General features: G+C 32.3%; 1 protein-coding gene and 2 long non-coding RNA genes across 4 annotated transcripts in view; 1 reads left to right on the forward strand and 2 right to left on the reverse strand.

Annotated features, from left to right (window-relative positions):
• Window positions 1-19,148, reverse strand: part of LOC143072180 (adipokinetic hormone/corazonin-related peptide receptor variant I-like) — a 239,472-nt gene that overhangs the window by 191,492 nt on the left and 28,832 nt on the right. The gene's annotated exons all lie outside the window — the stretch shown is intronic.
• Window positions 870-8,494, reverse strand: LOC143072183 (uncharacterized). Its single transcript, XR_012977067.1, has 2 exons — window positions 8,111-8,494; window positions 870-1,341 (listed from the first exon to the last, which is right to left on the reverse strand). It is a non-coding gene; the product is annotated as an uncharacterized LOC143072183 (long non-coding RNA).
• LOC143072182 (uncharacterized) lies at window positions 9,561-17,450 on the forward strand. Its single transcript, XR_012977066.1, has 3 exons — window positions 9,561-10,096; window positions 11,722-11,979; window positions 16,037-17,450. It is a non-coding gene; the product is annotated as an uncharacterized LOC143072182 (long non-coding RNA).

Consider the following 19,148-nt stretch of genomic DNA (forward strand, 5'->3'; position numbering starts at 1 on the left):
AAAAACATCATTAGTATGATTATTTTATTGGATATATATATTAAATTTGCATTCATATTTTACAAAACATTAAAATCACAATGAAATGAAGAACAGTAACCTATAAATTAATAAAATGGAAAGCAATATTCGTTCTCTATATTTTTTCATAAAACTTTCCTGTCTTCTTGGAAGAAATTTCTTCCAACAAATTAGAAAATGTATCTCATTCCAATAAAATATACAATTTTAGTTAATAAACTCAACTTGTTCACTTCATTTTCATCCTCTCTCAAGTTGGAAGAAATTTCTTCCAAGTAATATCAAACATTCAAAATTTCTCCCATCAAATATAGAAACATGTAATACATCTACATATTAATTTCAATTTGTTTAACACAGATAGTTCACTTCATTTAATGTTCCTTCTTGGAAGAAATTTCTTCCAACTAATTAAAAAAACTCATTTCTAATAAAGTGGGCAATTTTTGTTAATAAACTCAACTTGTTCACTTCATTTTCATCCTCTTTCAAGTTGGAAGAAATTTCTTCCAAGTAATATCAAATCTTTCAAAATTTTTTCCAACAAATATAAAATTAAAACTTGTAATATATTTACAATTTTTTTCCCATTTGTTAAACACAGAAAGTTCACTTCATTTAATGTTCCTTCTTGGAGGAAATTTCTTCCAACAAATAAAAAAATATAATTCATTACTTATAAAATTTAATGCAATTATAGTTAATAATCTCAACTTGTTCACTTCATTTTTTATCCGCCTATCCTCAATCAATGCTACAGTCTACGAATCTCCCCCAGTGTATTGCCAGACCCTCCTATTATGCGATTGCAGAGTATGAATCCTTCAGTTTGTTGCGTAACCCTCCTATTTCCTTGATGCAGGCTATGAATTATCCAGTTGATCATATTTCGTTTGTACACTACATTTACAAAATTCCAAGTTCTTTCACGATGACAGTCTGTCTTGTAATTATTAAAAAAAAACACACAATATAAAAGTTATTCACAGTGTTCAATTTTTTTTTTCTTTTATCTAAATAATTTGTAATGGAATTAACAATTGACAATTTCTGCTCCTCGGGTAATAATATTTTACCATTTTAACATGTCCTTTAAATTCGGATATCAAATAATTTTAAATATTTCAAGAACATCATTGCTGTCCAGCTGAAGAGATGAATCTAACATTTTCTTCTTGCACAGCTGGTTGGTCAGCTTGCCAAGTTTTGATATAGCTAATGTCATGGTCTTTTCTCTTATTGTTCCCAAATAAACGGTCAAGTTATTGTATTCTAAACTTAAAGTGTCATTGCCACTGCCACTGCCACTGTCACTGCCACCTGCAAAAGAAATATATACATAAAATTGAGAATGGAAATGGGGAATGTGTCAAAGAAACAACAACCCAATTATAGAGCAGACAACAGCAGAAGATCACCAACAGGTCGTCAATGCAGCGAGAAATTCCCGCATTCGGAGGCGTCCTTCAACTGGCCCCTAAACAAATAATTACTAGTTCAGTGACAATGAACGCCATACTAAACTCTAAATTGTACACAAGAAACTAAAATTAAAAATTACAAGAGTAACAAAAGCAAGAGGCTCCTGACTTGGGACAGACGCATGAATGCGGCGGGGCTAAACATTTATATGAGATCTCAACCCTCCCCTATACCTCTAGCCAATGCAGAAAAGTAAACGCATAACAATCCAATACGCACATTAAAATTCAGTTCAAGAGAAGTCCGAGAGAATGTCAGATGATGTAACCAAATAACCATGAAAAGAGGTCAAGATCAAATAACACCAGCCATGGCCAGTTAGAGATGTACACCTTTCAATCATTGGATACCATTGCTCATAGTATCTGAGAAATAGACTTGACAACGAAAAATTAACCATATTCACTGATCCATGAAATGACGTAAAGGTGTAGTGAAAACAGTCTGGCGGGCATGAGGACCTTTAATGTATGCATAAACCAAATATAGTTATATATTTATAAAATGATATTACTAACAAGAATGCGTCCATAGTACACGGATGCCCCACCCGCAATATATTTTTCGATGTTTAGTTGACCGTGAAATTGGGTAAAACACTTATTTGGCATTTAGAGTAGAGAGATCATAGCATAATCACTAGGGAACGTGTGCACTAAGTTTCAAGTTGAATAGACTTCAACTTCATAAAAAAAACTTAGCTACCTTGACCAAAAACTAAAGCGGGACAGGCGAGCGGACGAACAAACAGACACACAGACTCGAAAAAAAAAATAACGTGCGTTAAGTGAAGCATTATAAGAGGGGCACATTAAGTCTTTAACTTTTTTCAAGTAGTCAATGAAACATGAAAACGAGGTCAAGGACAATAGATACCTAAGACTGACAGATGGACACTTTATAACAAAAGGCATCTATATATAAAGTATTAAGGCTTCTACCTTCTGAAATATTAAGTTTTTGATAAGTTTTATTAAACCGCTACCGCCGAAGCCGCCAGATTACTTTATCCATATGTCAAGCTTTCTGGGACAGAAGTTACAGGCTCGATAAAAAATGGTGTGATTCAAGTCACCGTGTAGAACGCCACATGCGGGGTGTCGGCTATGTTTGACATGGGGTGGCAATTTTGAAGCGACGAAAAAGTAAGAAGGTAAGTTCAAGCATCAAAATTTCTTATTTCTAGAACTCTCAGTACCATATAATGTATTGCACGGAAGGAACCGCAACATAATCTATTTCCTGAAAGCAGGAGCAGTCGTTTTCAGTGCTCAGTTTTCTCAAACACCTCGCCCTAGTTTTCCGTGTTGCAGATTTTGAGGCTTTACATGCAAATTTCGGTATAAAAAACTACTTTACACAGCTACCCTTCGTATCATTTATATAGAATTGTATTCCTCTCATTGACTTATACCAAATACCAGTTTCTTAGTTAAAATTAATTGGTTTTAAAACTGTTATTCATCAAAATATAACGTGTCGCTCGGGGTGTCAGATTTTGCGTCGCAAGGGGTAGAGGCTTGTCATAAAAGAATACATATTTGCTTGTAAATTAGTCTTCATATGATACATTTTATTTCAATCACATCTATTTTAACATGACAAAACAAGGATTTTTCATTTTGCCTGTTTTTTGGTCTTATAAAATATATGCTTTTGATTTCATTCACATCTACTTTACCATGACAAAATAAGGGTTTTTCATTTTGCCTGTTTTTGGTCTTATAAAACATGTGCTTTTGATTTCATTCATAGTAAAAAAAACTGGCTTAAAATATTTAGTTTTCAAGCTGGTAAACGATTTCTTTTCCTTTTCAGTCACTATCATGGTAAAAAAAGTCAAGGCTATGACTCAATAAACCAAAACATCACAAAATAGTCCTCAATATAAGATATGCCTGAAGCCTCCACCAGTCAAAATGCATCTTAGTTCATCCCCAGGTTCATCTAAAAAGCACTCGTGCACGCCGCAAAAATCCATTACTCCTAAAAGAATTAGAACACTCCATCCAATGAAACACTCACCGGAATCTTTTTTCAGCGAATGACAACACAACTTCAAGTAATCCTGAAGACGATGATACTACAATTGTCAATGAGAAAATAACGACTTGTACACAATATACAACGGAACAGGTTTACAAGAAAAAATGATTCAAGACAGTTATTTCGTTCGTAATCGCCCAGCTAGAACTATCCGTTTTCTGTTACACATCTATCATATCATATCTACTTTGAAGGTCTACTCTGACTATATACACATCTCTAAACGAACCGGAATTGAATAAAATTTGAAGAATTTGATTTAACCTGTGTTTTTCTAGGTTGAATTTCTGTTACATTTATGTTCCTATTTGTGTAGGTGTGTTTGAATTAAAAAGTATCAGATAGAGATCGATTTATAAGAAAATCTATTCTTTTTTTTTATGACAAGCCTCTACCCCTTGCGACGCAAAATCTGACACCCCGAGCGACACGTTATATTTTGATGAATAACAGTTTTAAAACCAATTAATTTTAACTAAGAAACTGGTATTTGGTATAAGTCAATGAGAGGAATACAATTCTATATAAATGATACGGAGGGTAGCTGTGTAAAGTAGCTTTTTATACCGAAATTTGCATATAAAGCCTCAAAATCTGCAACACGGAAAACTAGGGTGAGGTGTTTGAGAAAACTGAGCACTGAAAACGACTGCTTCTGCTTTCAGGAAATAGATTATGTTGCGGTTCATTCCGTGCAATACATTATATGGTACTGAGAGTTCTAGAAATAAGAAATTTTGATGCTTGAACTTACCTTCTTACTTTTTCGTCGCTTCAAAATTGCCACCCCATGTCAAACATAGCCGACACCCCGCAAGTGGCGTTCTACACGGTGCAAGTGTTAGTGCTCTTGTCATAAGACAAGTTCATTGAAAGCAGCAGGTAATGGTTTGATCCTTTCCCATGTAAAATTAAAAACACGAAAATTGGTATTTGCTGCCTTTCCGCCAATTCGAGCAGACCAACATGGTGTCAAGGCAAGTTATTCGTATCTTCTAACTTCTGTTACCTTGTGAAAAAGCATGTCAAATATCTGGCTCATGATGCCAGTTAAGTATAAAGCATGGCTTATATTTAGATATCATAACAGCTCTTCTATAGAAATATGCAAAAAAAAGACTTTGATCAACTTGTTTGCTATGTTTGCTTGGATGTAAACAATAGGTAGGTGGAGTTTCAATATATACTGGGATTTGATTGGACATGAATTGAATTTAATGTTTACTGCCCAATCAAATTCCAGTATATAGTAAACACACTACATACCTGTTGTTTACAAACATCCAAAAAAATACAGCAAGCAAATTGATCAATGGTTTGCTTTGCATGCTTTTATAGAAGAGCTCTAACATGTTCTCATTCTTTCATATTCATGCAATATTTGTCAATGAAGTTTACATACTTATCAGTCATCATAAATCTTAGAAGAGAAAAACTGTGACGGAGAGATCTGGCTAAAAAAATACATTTATTGTTCTTCACAAATAGATGTGTGTCCAAATTGACTGACTATCTTATGTAACAATATATATATTGAACAGGGTTGGCAAGTATTACGAAGTCCAGAGGGAAATATTATATGTACTCAGAAAACCAGGGTTTTAGTAATAAATACAGAATAATATTAAATATTAATATGAAGAGGAATCAGCGAGCATTTAGAAACGCACTGATAAATATACAATTTCTTATATGTACATGTATGTATATGACATAATAATCTTATTTTTGAGAGAATATATCTAAAGAGTATAAACTGGAAAAAGTAAAGATTCAGCAGCTCTTGAGACATACACAAAGACATTTGCGAGGGGGCGGGCGTACTTGAGGTTCCTCTTGTTTAAAACTCTGTTTTCTTGGTCTTATGCACTGAGCCGTTACATTCTTTCTTAATTTAATCAGGATTATTGATTTAGAAGAATAATTAAGAAAAATTCTTTTACTTAGGCACGACATTTTTTTGTATTTTTCATAATTCTATTACTAAATCAAAGAATGGAAGTATTATATTGACAGGAACTCCAACGAAACACTGGCACATCCGCATCCCCCTGATTTCTTTAAGAAAATTTAAGGTTTCGACTAAGTTTTTCTAGTACGTGCTAACTCCTTTGTGGGGTATCTGCGATGCCGCCTTCGCCTGTTCTGTTAACTGAAGCTAGTCTTATCTACATACCAATGTAAATAAACACGGAAACTCCCGTGGTCATTTGTGAATCGCCACATGAATAACGACATCTGTTTTTATTTTATAAACATGTCCAAACGTATTTGATGTTTGGAAATAACTAATTAATGGATATATTCAAAAGTTCAAATTTAATTTAAATACAGTCTTATTTGGGATATTAGAAAAAAAATTGTGGAGGTGATAACAAAAATGCAATGTAAACAAGTAAATATAGTAGGCTTAAAAAATTATCTAAAAGAAAATTTGTTAATTGTTTTTTTTATATATAAAAACAAACCATTGTGCACAAAGAGCGTACGACTGCTGGAACCCCTGCCACTATTAATAAAATGGCTATACAAGTATTTTTTTACGTAGTAAAACTATCTACCTAATCAATGCTGCCTAGGTTAGCTTTTCTTTTTCTACGATCACTATTATTTACTTATAAGTTTGTCAAATGATTAAAAATATCAACCAAATGAACTCTTCTCGATTTTGCTATATATACGATATGGACTTAATACCTACTATGAGTATTTATACATATAGTTTTTGACAATAGGTCCGAGACCGCAAATATAGTCCCTAGTGTTGACAGTGGGCAACTTGCCATTAATTTTCATACCTCTTCCAAATTTATTTCTCCATGTTTAATGCCTCAAATTGCAAGTAAGGGGGCGGGAGGGGGTGGGGGGGGGGGGGGGGGGGGTTGAAATTACACTGTAAAAAAATTGGGTTCAGAATTTTAAAGGAAAGTAGTGATTTGGTCCAGCTGAAAAAGGTTGAAAATTAGCACTTTGGAAGCTTTCAAAAGATTTTAAGACGCACTAAACATAAAATTGTCCATATTTTGAGTTAGAGCCGATGAAGTTTTCTATAATTTTGATATAATTTGTCCCAAAAGTAGTACAACACTGTAAAAATTTCATTGAGAAAGCGCAGGTTGGAATTTTTTTAAATTTTCGTTAATCTTCTGAAAGAAATTTATGCACTACGAAATAATTGTGGTCTCGGACCAATAAACACAAAGCACAAAAAACACTGTACAGAATCGTGGGATCGCTGAGTTAAAAATTAAGGTTGTACATTTTTATCGAATTTTACAAGAATATATTATAAGGTTGATAATATTATATGCACGTGATATTAAACCTCTTCATAGCGTGTATCTGGTTACGAGACAGATGAATTGTTACACCTGTTATAATAAAAATCTGAGACTATTATACTCAGTAAAAGCTGAAAAGTTAAAACCCACTTTCAACCTTTAACTTTATTCCGAGATTGCTCGAACTAACGTCTGAAAGATTTTTTTTTTTTGTTTTTTTTTTTTTGGGGGGGGGGGGGGTATGAATTGTTTCTTCAAAGTTGTTGAATTGTATGAAATATTTGCCATTAGACTTCTGTTAACAATTAAAATTTCTGAAATAAAGGTTCTTCCGTTTTTTTTTGTTAAGGGGTCGTTATCGTAAAAATTAACATATTGTCATTTAGTGAAATGGTCCCTTGACAATAAAGTAATGTAACACATCCGGTTATTTCGATATATTCCGTAATTACGATCAATTACGAAGTTAAAAAAAAATGATTGAAAGAAATCTTGATTTATTCGCCTGCTTATTATGATTTTCATTTTCATTCAAAGTGTACGTAGTTAAGGAATAGGTAGAGCCACACTTACATTGAAACGTGTTAATTAAGAAAGAATCGTGTTACGCTCGTAAATGCTTAAGTTGATGCAAAGAGTTCTTACTAAAAACCAAACAATTAAGATGTTTTCGAGTTATCTGAATTGATAAGGGAATGCAAAGAATTCCCTTAAATCCGTAAGAAACTGAAATGTCTTAAGGGTTGGTAATCATTCTAAGTGCCTTTTGTTACACTCTTAGTCACTAAGACAGTATTAAGATACTAAAAGTTAAATTAATTAAAACATGTATTAAATATTAGACAGTTTCAGCGATCAGTGCAATGTTGTCATGGTAGTCAAGAGAAATTCACGGAAAGTTGAAAGTATGACTTAACTTAAAGTAAAATATTCTGAATGTCCAAGCTTGGACTGACACTTTTATCTATTGTAAGTTCCAGGTCTAAGATTCTAAGCTAGTGATTTTGCCTACTCCAATAATCTAATATTTTCTTTTGAACTTTTCCTTCTCTTTTCAAAATCATTAGATTGATAAATAAGTTCTCGTGTCATAATGAGACAAAAATACAATAGCATGTCGTAATAATTTTTACGATTATGTGAATGTTTAATATGAAAAACGGCATCATTGACCCCTCGGAGCTTGACTCCTATAATTTATCCATCTATTTAAATTATTGATTTAACGACTATTTGTTTGACTACATGTATATATTCTAAAGCTACGTGTGTTTACATACCTCTACACGTCTAAGTTTCGAAGATTCCTTCAAACATTGTATATTGCTATCTTCAGAGTTTTGATGTTTTACCAAGTGTCCTTCAATTTTCCACGAAACCATTGATATTGTAAATTCTCTAAATTCTTGTGAATGATCAAATAACACAACTGATTAAAGTCTTATAAATCAATTATTCATAACACCAAATCCAGTGGCCAAGTCTCAAGATATCACTCAGCTTGACGCTTAGATTTTATAATTTACGACATGTCAATATGCGACTTTGATGTACATATTCTAACCATGGGTGTACAAATTTTTTTATACACCTATGTTCTAATTTAATTAGACGAGTACGGAGATCAGAACAGCAAAAAAATAAAATAGAATTGCTGGGTATCGGGTTAGGTTAATTTATTTTTGTTTAATGCAAACTGCTGTTGATATTTAAGGGTTGTACGAATTATTTATCTGCTTTCAGTAGATATTAACAAAATTCGATGTTAATTTAAGAGATATATACATTTAAACGGAATTCATTCCGACGAAATCTTTATATAACAGTAATTAAAACAAATCGATCATAGTATTACATTGACATTGCAAAATAGTGCTTGGAATCGGAAGCGACAATGTGTCTCCTTTACAAAATTATTCCCCTATTTTTTTTTTTATTTTTTTTTTTTTGATAACTGAAGTAATAGATATAAACATGTATAGCCTGGGGTCCTGGCTAATCTTGTCCTTACGACGCGCAGCTAGATATCGGGCCGGGATACCAGGCTATAAACATGTAATGAGAGAAAGTCTAGATAAAAGCCAAAATGCATTCTTTCAAGGTCGTCGGATCTTTAGGAAAACACGTACAAGATGAGCTTATAAAAAATAAACAGATACCGGATACATAATTGCGTGCGGCCAAGCAGCTGACAAGCTTTTAGTACAATGCCGAACGTCTGATAGCAAAAGTATTCTTTCAAATAAAAATAATGGCTCGCCTTTACTTTTCAAACTTCGCTTCAAAAAATTTGCAAAATTATTTTTTATTATATTAAAAATTTCAAATCGTTCGCTCGCTCTCCCCAATTTTTGGAGTCGAAAAATTCCGTAGATGTTCAACATGAAATTTAATTTTTGTGACCTTATCTATAATTTGTAGACATGTCTTTTTATGAAATAGATGATCGTAACAAACTCATGAATATGATTTACTTGTGGCCAAACCATTAATTACTTGTGAGTAAATTAATTATTTTTGAATATATATAGACAAAAGATCCAGAATTTGTTGTTTATAATACGGCCATCGTGCATGCAAACAAATGGAAGTTTTTAATGACCTTGACTGGCTAAACAGCCCTTTCACGGTCTGTTAATCCGTGCATGCATGACACTTATACGAGCATGTTTGACTTTCATCTTTAAGTTTCTTTATACCAATTAAAGAAATTTCATATCTCTTCTATTGTCATATAGCCAGTCAGATTTTGATTCGTTTATTCAACGGAAAACATCAACGTAATGTGTATAAATGAAATTCATGAGTTTGGTTATGCCGTATGGACAGTTTTACTTAGATGATAAGGATTTGATTTTGTCAGATTTGTCAAGTATGACAAGGAGATGAAGACATATATTACTTAATAATTATTTTAATAACGATGGGAAATGCATGCCCTTTTTTGTTACATATTAACAGAACTAATATGTTAATTGACCCTAAGCTAGTCTTATCATCAAACGCATCACACAGTGCGCAAAACACATCACACTGGGTGCACAACATGCGTCCTAACTGTATTTGTTTCATTTAATAGTCGGGTGGTATGAAACAGTCCATTTGTAAGCAATATTTAATTATTAACACATCATATGTTTGAACAGAAATATTTAAAATTTAAAATTTGTGTTAAAAATCGGGTGTTTCTTTTTATTGAGGAGAATATATCATCGTTTCTGGAGGTGGCTATGAACGCACTTGTGGTTGCACCATATACTGACTCGGTGAGTAGAAATTTCAAAAACAATTGGATACAAATAATATCTAAAGTATTGTTTATTTTGTATGCGTACGTAACATCTGGGAACCATATATCTAACATATAAATACAGTGTATGTTCCTGGTAACATTTATCACATTTCAACTGAATGCGATATATGGTCGTTATAGTTTTAATTCTCGACTAAGAAGCATCAGATCGATTATTCATGTCATTCATGTCGGATTATATTTTTTAATTAAATTATTTAAAAAAAAACATGTTCACGATTTTGACCGGGCTTTTTTTTTTTCGGTAAATTTTAATTCAAAGTTGAAATTTTGACTTCATCTTTATATTAAACAAGGAAGACTTCCGGTCAATTCCCCCCCCCCCCCCGGTCAATTTTTAACCCTTTTTACGTAATGTAAATACATATTATACATTGTATATTTCTTTATATCATATTATTTTACATAAAATTATCTTTATAATCATTTTCCAGATTTTGATCAGGTTATATGCTTTTATAAATTCGTGAAATAAAGATTTAATTAAGGTTCCAAAACGAATTGCTATGGTCACGCTAAGAGAGACTAATTCCGGTCAACTTTTCGGTGAAAATGCATACCATTTTTTCCGCGTTTTCCACTTCCGTGTTTTAGGCCCTGAGGGCTCCCCTTTTTATACCTGTTACCTAGTCTTTATCTCCCTCCTCTAGCAGGAGCTTCGATTCTAAAGCGTACTTCTTATTTGCACCCTAACCCTTACACACGGGGCACTCATAAAATCAGTTATGCAATATTGTACACGCTCGTATACGTAGTTATTAATATATTAACAGTAACATATATAGAGCACCTTAAGGATGTACTTAGGTGAGGTTAGGTGAAAATTAATAAATTAAGAAATTAAAATTGATACTATAAGTTGGTAGAGCATTCTTGAAGGATGAAAATAAGCTAAAAATATTGATATGTCATGGACCTCCTTTTCGAGATATTTGAGATTTAAAATATGGCGGGAAAAGTCTGACTCGGATTACCTTACATTTGCATTGGTATTATTTGGGTCTCAAAACAAAAGAAAGAAAATCAAGAATCTTCTTAAATTTTGGAAAATGACCTTTCATGAGCTATAAAGTCTTGTATGAAAAAATAAATGGGTGTTATGGGACAAAATACCTTGTATTGTATGGAAAAACACCAAGGAGTCCGAACATTTGACACAAATTCCAAAACTTCACCTTAGTACATCCTTAATACCGTTGCATATTTAGGTTAATTAAAGGATTTCAGATCATGAGCAAAGCAATGCAAAATAACATTTAGGTCCATACCTCTTAACAGTTTAAGCATTTCACTTATAAAACATTTTTGTCAAATAGAAAAGGGCATAACCCCAATTCCTGCATAAGTAATTTGACATATCAAATTTTCTTTTTTGTTTTATCAAATTGATAAATTGTTATATCAAATAATTATAATCTGTTATATCAAATTGATAATCTATTATATCAATTAAACAGATAATTTGTTATATCAAATTGTAAATAAAGTAAATAAGCACGACGCTAAAAGGCTTCCGTAAAAAATAAATGAAATAAAATATTTTGTCTCTAAAAGTAAAACAAAAATGATTTTTTATAGGTGGAAATGCTAGAAGAAAAGAAAAGGACGAAAGCACACTGACAAGAGAAACGGAAACCAGCCGCCTTAAATGGCTCATCATGCTCATCTGGAAGGAAAAAACACAAAAAAAAAGCATCCTCAAAGAATAAAACCAAGCAAAACAGTACTTTAAAAGTTAACAAAGATCTTGGAAAGAAACCAACACATCAGCATAGGAAAATAGTTTCTAAATCAAAAAGAAATGGAAAAAACCGAGCAGCTCAAGAAAAGATTCTGGTAGGAATATAATTATTCTTTTTTTTATATTTTATATAATGATCTGATTTTTAGCTCACCTGGCCCTATGAGCCAAGTCAACTTTTCTCATCACTAGGTGTTCGTCGTCCGGCGTCTTTCGTCCGTCGTCCGTCAACTTTTACAAAAATCTTCCCTGATGAAACTTCTGAGCCAAAATTTAAGCAAACTTGGCCACAATCAACATTGGGGTATCTAGTTTAAGAAATATGTCCAATGATCTGAACAACCAACCAAGATGACCACCATCGCTAAAAATAGAACAAATGGGGGGGGGGGATTTTGGCTTATATCTCTGAATCCAAATCATTTAGATCAAATTTGACAAGAAACAATTGGTTTTCATGTCTAGATCTATCTGTCCTGAAATTTCAGACGATCAGACAAGCTGTAAATTGCTTGGTTTTTGTCCCTGAATAAATAATTTTAAGGACATTTTAGTTATTATCTTGAATATTATTATTGATAGAGATAGAACTGTAAACAGCAATAATGGTCAGCAAAGTAAGATCTACAAATGAGTCAAATGACCAAAATGACTAATTGACCCCATAAGGAGTTATTGCTCTTTAAAGTCAAATTATATATATTTTTTTCGAAATCTTTAACAAAAGTCTTCTCCTGAAATAACTGAGACAAATTTAATCAAACTGGCCAAAATCAGCATTTTGGTATATAGTTTAAAAAAAAATGTGTCCGATGACCCTGCTAACCAACCAACATGGCAGACATGGCTAAGAATAGACAATAGGGGGAAATGAAGCTCTTGACTTGTATCTCTGAAATTAAAGCAAAAGTTACAACGGTTGCATTATTTCATGCATCAATTGTAAATAAAAATATCAATGTGAGCAATGGAGCATCTTGTTCTATCTTACAATCACCTTTTACTAAGTGTTCCGAGCGACTGAACCGAACCCATCTGGTTGAGTTGGATTCCTCAATAGATGTCCTCTATACTGTCTGTTTTAGCAGTATTGACTCAACACATGGAAATATTTTGCAATAATACTTCAAAGAAACTGGTCCGTAACGGAAATTCACACTTCATTTACACCTTAAATGCTGGTTTACCTTTCTACAAACCCAATTCATATAAATTGATTCCCTACGAAATCAACAGTTGCTGTTATTAAAAAAAGTTACACTTGTTTTTATTTAGATTGATATTTTATAGTGTGTGTTTCTAGGTTGTGATGTTATGCTACTGTTTCTGAAAAGGGAGAAGATTTGGTACCATTAAAACGTTTAAACCATGAATCTGGAATCTGATGTTAAGTGGTTGACGTTTATGTATGTGGTACATTTCTAGTTTTTCTTTCTAATAAGACCACAAAAGAAATTGGGATCGTATAATACTATGATGTTGTCGTCTACGTGGTGGTCGTCGTCCGAAGACACAATGGTTTCCGGACAATAACTTTAGTTTACGTAAAAGGATCTTTATGATTTTTGTTAGAAGGTTCAATATCACAAAAAAAAAGCCTGTGATAAACTTTGGGCATTAGTGTCCCAACCGTTTAGGAATAAGAGGCCGAAAAGGGTCCTAAACAAGCATTTTTCTAGTTTCAGGATAATAACTTGTGTATGAATATTTCTATTGGTTTGAAATTGTACCAAAATGTTAAATACCACAAGTAGAAGGTTAGGATTCTGTTTAGGGGTTATGGGACCAACCATTTAAGAATGAAGGGGTCCAAAACCAGTCTTTTCTAGTTTCCAAATAATAACTTGTGTGTAAGTGTATGGATCTCTCAAAGAGAATGATAAGATTGAGTTTGGGGTTTATTGCCCCAAACATGAAGGAATGGAGGCAAAAAGGGCCAAAAAGAAGAATTTTTCTAGTTTCAGACAATAACTTGTGTTAAAGTATATGGATCTCGCTGAAATTGTACAGTAAGGTTCCAGATGAAATCTTTAATTTGCACACTGACAGTAACGAGCACTAGCTATAGATTTGCAAGATTTTTGACCAAATTTATTTTGTGTCAAAACCTATATTATGTCAAACATTTGACCACATTCCAATTTCAGACAGTACCAAGCTTGAATGTTGTGTCCATACTTGCCCAACTGTTCAGGGTTCGACCTTTGCGGTCGTATAAAGCTGCGCCCTGCGGAGCATCTAGTTTATGTTTTTACACTAGTAATTTTTGGGCCCTTTATACCTTGCTGTTCGGTGTGAGCCTAAGCTCTGTGTTGAAGACCTTACCTTGACCTATAATGATTTACTTTTATAACTTGTGACGTGGATGGAGCGTTGTCTCATTGTCACATATACCACATCTTCCTATATTTATTATCATTTTACATTACTGTGTTATTAATGATTCGATTCATGCATAATTTTGATTTTTTTGTCTGTTGTTTCTTACACTTTATCATCTTCGCTTGACAATGGTTACAATGTTATGCCCATTTCAACTACACAGCGATTTCTTTTAAGATGGTACTCTGACTAAAATCTTGTATAGGTTCTAATTGGACGATACAGGATTGCAATTACTTCTTATTGAAAGCTTATCCAATTTGGTGTAAAAAAATCCAGAAAATCAAAATAACATTTTACAAATTATATAAAATATGTTTAAAAGTCTTCACCTCAAGGTCATTAAAATTTACTTTTTTAAGTAACTGAAAGATTACATGTAGTCGATGTTTTAAGCAGCATTTTAATATCACTGTACGGCCTTCAACAATGAGCAAACCCATACCTAATAGTCGATCAGCTATACAAGGCCACGAAATGACAAGTTTAAATCAATTCTAACAAGAAAACCAACGGCCAAATTCATGTACAAAACAATTAACTAAAACAAAATAAAAATATGTATCGCATCAACAAACGACAATCTCTGAATTACAGGCTTCTGACTTGGGACAGGCACATACATACAGAATGTGGCGGGGTTAAAAAGCAAAATCACAATAATATAAAACTCCGAGGAAAATTCAATCGGGGAGTCCCTAATCACATGACAAAATCAAATGACAAAACACATCAAACGAATGGACAACAACTGTCATATTTCTGACCTGGTACAAGCGTTTTAAGTGTAGAAAATGGTGTATTGAACTTGGTTTTATAGCGCTTAACCTCTCACCTAAACATGTTAGCGGGATCCAAACCTCTCATAACCTGGGAAAGTGGCACAACAGTACAACATACATTTGTAAGAACGAACTATAAATTCAGTTGAAAAAGCCTAACTCATCAGGTGGATAAATAGAAATACATATAACAAAAACACACTGTGGACGTGGCCGGTTACTTGTATATCCCAGCAACAAAAAAGACGCTATCCATTTTTGCTGCATACCATGTATATGGCTTTGATTGTTATGCAACACGGACATATCTAGTAACAGGAAATACTACCTATTTTTCCTGTATAGTCTTCGATGAGAAAAAATGAAGAATATACCACTGGTACCCTATGGGAATTGCTTTATAGGAATAATATTGTTCTTTTGTAACATTCTTGACCAACGGAAACACTTGCACTCTCTGAAGTGTTGAGGTTTTAAAAATAATTTTGTCCACTAGTATAACATACATTCCTGGAAGCAGGAACCAGAAGGATACGTTGATATTCAAACATTTGCGTGTGAAATTAACATATAGGAACTTCAATTAGTTGATTAAGAACTTTCAAATTGTCACTCATTGTTGTCTTATAATGTTTTTGGGTTTCAGACTTGATGCATAATCACCACATGGCAATCGTTTATTATTTTTTCTACATTCACACATGCTCATTAAACATGTTAAAGACTCATCGAATCATTTTAATTGAATGCTGCAAGTTACAAATGGGACCAATATAATCATTACCTCACTGATACAAACTTCTATCTTAAACAGCATAGAGTGGAGAGGATGGGACTTGGTCATATCCCTTAGCCAGATTATATAACTTAAAATAAATTTATTTTGTTTTTATGAATATTGGTGTATTATTTGAGTTAAGTTCATGCTATTGATACATCTTCATGTTTTAGACAGAGAACATAATTATGCGGTACTTTATTTTTTCAGATAAAAACAAAGGCAACAAAGAAACAGAAACAAAGTACATTCTTGTGTGAACTAATAATACTATTACCAGAGAACTGCAAGAAGAGACAAACTAAGAAATTTCTTAGAACTAATTTTGGTTTTTGAACTTAATATTATGTTTTGTTGATATTGTATTGCAATGCATTTATCTGTTGTAGAATTATTATTTGTGTTCAATTAATTGATCATATTTCATCTTGAAGTGACTTTACATAGTCTCATTACTACTGTTATTACCGGAGAAAGGAATTGCTTTGTTTAACAATATGCCAAAACCAGCTAACAGTAGTGTACTGTTAAACATTCTAGTTAGTGGTTGTAGTGCATAAGGTAACAATTAGTACCTATTTTGTAAAATCACATTCTCTTACTTTTGAAACCTCTATGTTAAAAAAAAGTCAAACAAATATGTAAGCTTCAAATCTATGGCCAGCCTCAAATCTGTTTTCTATAGGAATAAAATATACTGTGGGAAAAAAATGACGAAATAAAAAAGATATTCCAAGAAATGACGAAGCCTTTATAGGAAACGAAATGACAATTTTTCACATGGCTATAAATGCACTTGGAAGAAATTTCTTCCAACCAGTATCACTGACAACAAATTTGTACACTAAACAAACAAAAAAATTCTTACGGGTGTAAATGAACTTGGAAGAAATTTCTTCCAAGTAGTGGTGGAGACTTTATACAGAATGGAATGATTTTTTCTCTTTCTGCTGTAAAAGTTCTTGGAAGAAATTTCTTCCAAGATTGAGTCTTGAAATGGAGTGACTTATTTGTTTTATAATATAAATACCAAATATAAATATGTTTCTTTGTTTAATATGTTAAAAATTATGTTGAATAATTAATAATGTATTGGCAATTTTTTGTTGTTGCTAAATTCAATTGAAACTTCTGCAGTGCACTGTGGAAATATATTTTATTTAATCTTTAAAGAAATTTCTTACTGTTGTAAAAGTAATTGGAAGAAATTTCTTCCAAGAAGGAACATTAAATAAGTGAACTATCTGTGTTGAACAAATGGACAATAATTTGTAAAAATATTACATGTTTCTATATTTGCTGGAACAAGTTTTGGATGATTTAAATTTACTTGGAAGAAATTTCTTCCAACTTGTCAGGGGATACAAAATGAAGTAAAAAAGTTGAGTTTATGAACTAAAATTGTACGATACTTTATTGGAAATGAAATAAATTTTCTAATTTGTTGGAAGAAATTTCTTCCAAGGAGACGGGAAATTTATATGAACAAAATTTATTGAACAAATTATGGCTTTCCATTTTATTAATTTATAGGTTACTGTTCCTTCATTTCATTGTAATTTGAATGTTTTGTAAATTATGAATAGTAATTTAATATATATATCCAATAAAATTGTCATACTAATGATGTTTTTTTCTCCATGTGTTCCCTTTGCCAGAGAAGAAATTTCTTCTAACACTGTTTATTTGCAAAAAATACTCATCAAAAGCAGAATATTAGCATATGAAATTGCAGAATTAGGAATTTTCACAATAACAGCAAATTTCGACCTGTAAAAAGGACATTCTTGGATTTTCCTTTTTTATTTTGGACTCTCTTATATAAAAATAGAAGTCTAATTTAAATCTACATGTACTCTTATAAATAATATATATAAATTAAAATGTTTCAGCATTGTTACAAACACATCTTAGATCGACAATTTATATCTGAAAATTTCATGAGCATAAAAGTGAAAAATCAATTATAAGCACATTTTCTCTGCATATTCTTTACAGTCAGGATAAAGGAAAAGTGAAAACGTAATCTTTGATTGAATTATCGTTTGCCGATTTTTGTTCAATGCCCTTTACCTGGCTTGGTGCTTTACATTTTAATGTGTCCATCCACGCATGTAATCCATGTCTTTTGGACAGGTTTATTCTGACTAGTTCAATACGGTTCTGTCGAGGCCTAAGGCAATCTTATAGGTTTAGCGTTTCTCGAAATCTCGAAGATTTGATAACTTGAAAATGTTGACAACTCATAACTTGAATTCAAATTACTTCAGTGTGTATGACATACATGTATTTTCTGAGATAGAATTTCATAAGATTATCTCTAGTGTTGAGTAAGCCACATATAAAAGTTTGTGTGCATTTATACTTTATCTTTAAACGTCTGTTTGTTGTTTGTTTTCTGTGGTGCCATTTGGTTTCTAACTTATTGACAAATATTTCAACCCCAGTTAGCCATCAAATGTCCTTAAAAAGGTCACTAAACACCGTCCTTTTAAGACCAACTTTGACATAGGGGTCTATCTAATACTTTCTAAAAAGATTCAGTATCTAATACTTTCTAAAAAGATTCAGTATTTAATACTTTCTAAAAAGATTCTGTCAGATGTAACCATAATTTTGCACAAACGATATAAGTATGGGGATAGTCCCGGATAACCCGTTCACACGTAACCAGTCTGAGGTTTTTTTTAAAAGTAATCTATAAAGAATGTTCAACCTGCTTTAGAATTAGCCGTAACTTATTATAGTTAATAAACTCTTAGACTATATTGGGTTATATATCAAAATTACTTTCATTTTTTTCTGCAATTTTGTAACCGAGATAAATTTGTTCCAGGAGTTGCCGTGTCGTCTTTGTAAACCTACTAGACTGAAGCTATTACTTCATATTTGCATTGAGCTCATTTGAAATGAACATTATCATTTTAGAAAATATCATTTTGAGCGAATTACATGAATTGTATCATTTCTTAAATGTTAATGTTCGGTTTTTCATAACAGATTATGTAATAAAACAATTTTCTGTTGCGTGACTTCATAACCCAGCGAAGGATTATTCAATAAAACAGTTAAAAATAACTGAAAATTCTTAATATTATAAGCTTCCTTGATTTACACATTAGGTTATGTAATTCTAGTACTGTTCATCTAAAGGAAAGGTTAAACTATTTGTTAGTACGTAAATCAGGTCGTTAGTTTTTTCGTTTGAAATATTTTACATTCGTCATTTCGGGGCATTTTATTGCTTACTATGCAGATTAATTGGTTTTTGCTCATTGTTGAAGGTTCTACGGTGAAACATAGTTGTTACTTTCTACGTTAT

The sequence above is a fragment of the Mytilus galloprovincialis genome, chromosome 4, assembly GCF_965363235.1.
Source record: "Mytilus galloprovincialis chromosome 4, xbMytGall1.hap1.1, whole genome shotgun sequence".
In the NCBI taxonomy this organism is placed as follows: domain Eukaryota; kingdom Metazoa; phylum Mollusca; class Bivalvia; order Mytilida; family Mytilidae; genus Mytilus; species Mytilus galloprovincialis.